This window comes from Neomonachus schauinslandi, chromosome 3, assembly GCF_002201575.2.
Source record: "Neomonachus schauinslandi chromosome 3, ASM220157v2, whole genome shotgun sequence".
Taxonomy (NCBI): Eukaryota; Metazoa; Chordata; class Mammalia; order Carnivora; family Phocidae; genus Neomonachus; species Neomonachus schauinslandi.
In genome coordinates, this window is record NC_058405.1 from 31,960,329 (window position 1) to 31,966,302 (window position 5,974).

Below are 5,974 nucleotides of genomic sequence, written 5' to 3' on the forward strand. Positions count from 1 at the left end.
CCTATTCTGAGATAGTAAGTCCTAACCATGTCAGCAAGTAACGTATGTTTAGATATCATATGTTTTAGAGCTCTCCTTTCCCAGTTACATGCCAATGAGGAATAAGTATCATATGTTTAGATACTTATACTTTAGTTTTCTTTTTCCATTTTGGAAGAATCCAGAGTTGATGTCAGTGTGCACTGCTATTTGGGTTCCTTACATTGAGAGAATCTGATACTTTCGAGGCCACGCTTAAACGCAGTCTGTAGGCTTTTAACTTGCCATGGAAGTAAATATGTAGGTATCTGGAAGGCCCACACTACAAGAACAACGCTAAAAATCTTTGCTCTTTCCCAAAGAAGAGTCCAGACCATTTATCACAGCCAGAGGCAACGCATGAAAGGATGGTAACAAACAAATGAATGAGTGCCCAATAAATCACAGTAGCCTGATTAATCAATGAAGATATTGATTTTTTTAGTAATATTTCCCATCCCCTCCCCCTCTCTCAACCAAGGGATTTACACAGGCCACTGAAAGATAAATTTCTCTTCCATTCTTGGGGCTTGTATTTGACCTGGTATAATAGGAATTGATCATTATCTAAATGTTGTTTTGGCTGGAACGTTGTAATTCGCTGTATTACAATGTCTAAAGTTGTGGGTACAGGTGCCACCAACTCTAGTTACATCTTTTTATAATACAGACTAATGATTCTTATCAGGAATCCCCTCGGAGCTCTCCTTCCTGAATTATGTGCCAATGAGGGATGATAATAATAATAATAATAGTAATAATGGTAACTTTCTCAACATTGTCAGAGAAGACTATTTTTACCAGTGGCTGGTGCTCTCTGTCAGAATCTTATGGAATGAAAAGGCCCATTGCTGTGCTGTGATGCCCAGGGCTTTATCTTCTTCCTGAGGGAGAAAGGTTCCCAGTTCCACAGTGGGAAGCAGGGATTCCTTCTCACACCCCTAGTACTGGGGGTCATGGTTAGGTAGAATGTTGCGCACTTCTCTTGGGGTAGAAGAAAATGGGAGGGCAGTTTGTCATCACTGACACATTCTTAGCACAAATCCCAGCTCCCTTCTGTCTCCACTCTGGCTTCCCTATGAGTATATAGCCTACCTCATAGGACTGAGGCAGCCTCCTCATTTTCTCCTTTGTCCACGGAAACCTTGAAGGACCTAGTAGCAATTCGTCCAAAGTTTGAAGCAGTAAAATGTAAAAGACAAACAACCTAACCATATGATTGTGCTTTTTTTGTGTGGAAAATGGTACTGGATATTTCCTAATGAATACTGATCCCTTATAATGCTGGTTAACATACTTACATTTTTTTGTTAAATTTTTTTTTATAGTAATTAGTTGGTCTTTTATCTTTGACTATAGATCTACATTCTGGTGTGCCTTTTTTTTTTTTTTTAAATTTAAGAACATTTCTTAAATCTCTCCTCAATGTATATTCATTCCCTAGATGGGTGTATCCAATTGCATGATTTAAGTACCATGCATATGCTGGGGACTCCCAATTATATAACAGTTCTTTTATCTAAGCCCCAGACTTACATATCCAGCTGCTAATGTTGTATCTCCACTTAGCTATCTCATAGGCATCTCTACCTTAACATGTACAAAATGGAATAGTTGGTATTCATCTACTCTAAAACCTGTTCTCACCCATACTTCCCCATTTCAGTAAGTGGCATCACTACTGACTCAGTTTTCTAAGCCAAGAATTACCCAAGTCATCTTCATAGAGTTAACAGTGAGACGTTTTAAAGGGTAAATCTAATTGTATCAAATTTAAATTGCTTCAGTGTCTTCCCACAGATCTTAAAAGATAATTAACAATCTTTATTGAGGTTGTCAACGCTGTGCATGGTCTGGGGCCTACCTCTTTTCATTTTGCTGTACTTTAGCTATACTGGACTCCTTTCTTTCCCTGAACACATAATGTTTTTCCTGCCTTGGAATCTTTGCCTTTGTCTTCCTTCTGCCTGGAACTATGTTACTTCATATTTCTTATCTCAGGTTCAATATCACTTCTTCAGAGATGCAGTTTCTAACTCTCCCCACCAAATTATGTCCCTCCCCTGTTATTCACAAAGTATCTTTATTTCCTGCAGTCCAATAATCTCAATATTTAATTATTTTCTTCATGTATTTATTTGTTCATTTAGTGTCTTTGCTTCTCTCAAAGAAAGTTTTTTGAGGCCAGTGACCACATTTCTCTTGTTAATTAATAAATTCTCAGTGCCTAGGCCTATCTCAGCTTCTGGCATCTATAGACATTTAATATATTATTTGTTAAATAACTGAATGCCCAAAATGGTGAGTAAACTTACTGGACAACTGGCCTTCCCTTTTATCAAATCATTACCTATTACTACATGACTACAATACCTTGTACTGGTGAAGGTGTGAGGCAATTGCACTCTCAAGCGTAGTTGATAGAATTATAAATAGTGGAACTTTTCTGGAAGGCAATCTGGTAATAGAAAATATAAAATGTATGTGCTATATAATCCAGCAATCCTACTTTTAGAAAGTAATCACAAAATGGGAAGAGATTTATGCCCAAGGAATAATAGTATAGAGCTATTCATAATAGCACCAAATTGGAAACAACCCAAACATCCATTAAACAGGTTAAGTAAATTATGGTACATAAGTACAATTGAATAATAGGTGACCATTACAAATGGTATAGATCTATATTATTGACATGGATGAATGTCCTTGACATATTGTTGAATGAAACTCTCAGATTACATATATTATGTACATATATTATGATTTATTTATACAAAGTTGTTAACATTGAACTATATGTATGTGTGTGTGCCTCTTTAGAGAGAAAATGGAAGCATGTTTATCCAAATGTTAGTAGTGGTTATATCTTGGTAATGGAAATTAGAGGGATTTTTGCTTTTCCTGCTATTCTTCAAGGAGAATGTATACCTTTTATACTAATAATAAAACTTGTTATTTATCAGTCAGTACACCAAACTTGCTGCTGGGCTCAAATGGTAATATTTTATTTGGAAATATTTAATATGTATTCACAAATAGGGTTTTTCTGTAGTTCTGTTTTATGGTTGTTTTGTTGGTTTTGGTAGCAGGTTAACTAGTTAAATTAAAAAAAAATTAAAATTATTTTTTTTGGGGGGGGTGCTTCCGAACAGTAACACTATAGGGATGATCACATTTTTAAACCATGAGAATATCCAGGTTAGATGAACAGAAGTGGGGGAGGTGGTAATTCTTTGGCAACTTTTAAAATATCTTCTGTGAATATTGGACTATTCTGAATTACTGCCTGTTTGATTAGTTTTGGTGTTTTATATTTTCTTAGAAGATTTTTTATTTTCAAAGATATTGAGATATGATTTAAATGATTTTATTTCAAAAATAATATAATTCTGATTATATTTCTATTTTCGCACTTTTGCTCAATTAGCCTTACCAAGATTTTATCTATTGTATTGTTTCAAATAACAGCTTTTTGATTAATTGATTTTTACTGAATTCCTATTTTCTAACTAATTTAGTTGTTTTTAATCTTTATTAATGACATCATTTTAGTTTTCTTTTTTTTTTTTTAAAGATTTTATTTATTTATTTGAGAGAGAGAGAATGAGAGAGAGCAAGCACATGAGAGGGGGGAGGGTCAGAGGGAGAAGCAGACTCCCCGCCGAGCAGGGAGCCCCATGCGGGACTCGATCCAGGGACTCCAGGATCATGACCTGAGCCAAAGGCAGTCGCCCAACCAACTGAGCCACCCAGGCGCCCTCATTTTAGTTTTCTCAAGTTCCTTTCTACATTTTTGAAGTAAGTATTTTGTTCATTTATCTTCGTCTTTATTTAATATCAAAAGAGCAATTGAATCTAATTTGGGGAAGTAAAAGTCAGTAAATCTCATTTCCCATTTTCCATTACATGAACTCTCATTGGTAAGGGTGATCAAACAGAGGAAAACAAAGAGGCAAATGAAGATTTTGTAACTTAAAACACAGGGGTCTGATAAAATTTGGATAAATGATCATTTATTAATAAATGAGAATAGACATTTATAATACTTTATTTTCTCAGTGAGATTTAAGAAGACATTGTTCTCCTAAAACTATAGCTGATGACATAACAAGGGAGCAATGTAAGACCAAGAAAGATTTCTTAGTGTGTTTGTCCAATTAAAAGGGCAACAGTGAATTGTAGATTCCATCCAATGAAAAGCAAATTGCTTTATTAAAAGTTATACTCAAAACCAGTACATGGAAATTCAAGAAAATAGACATGATGAATATATATCAACTATGCCTATAATAAAATTTGTATGAGTGAACAGGAAAAATGAAATAGAAATTGTCAAAGAAATTAAAAACAATGCTGAAGTTTCGAATATAAAGCAGAATGATGAAACCTTACATTTAGATAAAGGTTGTTGACATTTTTGGGTTATAAGGATAAATAAGAAATCTGTAGTTATTTAGGCAGAACAATCAGATGGCTTATGAAGGTAGAAGCAGAAAGGCAAAATTTCTCCCTGTATCTCTTATCAGTTGAGGGCCCTTCCTAACTCTCTTGTGGGTAACTTCCTTCTCCAATAGGTAAAAACACCCGTATTAAGGAATAGTAATGTTCCCTGCTTGCTCAACTCACTATTATGCTCATGCCACGTTGGAAGTCAGCGATGTTCAGCAGGATCTGTGTGAATTCTGGAATGTGGCCACTTCCTGAGTATTAGTGTGACTGATTAAATTATTAATCCCTTCTAGGACCTGATAGCCCTCTTTCTCTGCTGTTTGAGTCGAGGAGTTGGGGAGGGGGGTTCATTAAGTTACATTGGAAAATTCTTTCAAGTACTTCTTAGACAGCCTTTTTCATTGTCTCTAGTGGTGTAGTTTGGGAGGTCTTTACCTCAATCTTGTTTAATCTTCATTATATCTTATGGAAAGTCCTTAAAGTTTTCTAGAATGTGGGTGGCACTCTTACCTAATTTCCAATGATAATTGCTGATTATATTTCTTTAGATATTTAAATGGGATAATTTGAGAGGGGCTAGAATTAAAGATGTGGATTTAGATTGTTATCTTGGACCAAAAGTCTTCAAGATTACTTCATGTGAGACACTTGTTCCTGTCTATCTGGGCCACATCTGTCCTACTTGGGAGATGTTTGGAGAGGGAAAGGGCAGCTTTTGATTTGGAAGTATGTCCCTGAGATTTTTTTTTTTTCAGTGAAATTACCTATTGATTTAGTTTCTACAATAAGTGCTATAAAATATAATTTATGTATTTAAGAATTTAGGAAAACTAAGTACTTTCTAGAACTTAAAAATAGTTCATTAATCAATGTTTATTTAATTGTGGATCATTTATAAACTATCCTTACTTAAGTCACTTCTTCCCCTTAATCCCAAGTTTTTCACTGTGTGTGTGTGTGTGTGGTACTATTTAGTTTTTGTTAAAAAATAGAGGTGAGGTTTATGTAGCAAAGTCAGCAGAAATTTTCATGCTTCACAATTTCGTCACTGGAAGGTCCCCAAATTTCTTGAACCCTTGGGAGGATTTCTCAATGTGCATATTAAAGAGCAAGAAAAGAAAACAGTATTTTTTTTTAAATGCTAAAAAGCATTACTGTGTCTTTAGAATACCATTTGTAAAACAACAACATGCTTATCTGTGCCCTCAATGTAGATTTGTAATGGTTTGAGAAGACACAAATTGTTTTCTTTCATACAGTTTGAGGCATGAAATCTACCGTGATATTGGGCAAATATATGTTGTATTTTGGGAGAGAAATATTAGAAACTCTAAATAAGAGACACAGGTGCTGTATTTAGTATTCTAAAGATGTGCTTCAGGTGGTACAATAATGATTCTGATGAGACCAACTGTTTACACACATCACACACACGGATTCTAGTGGTTTTAGAAAAGCAAATTTGTGACTTTGCAGAAGTGAATGTGGTACATTTTCAGCATCA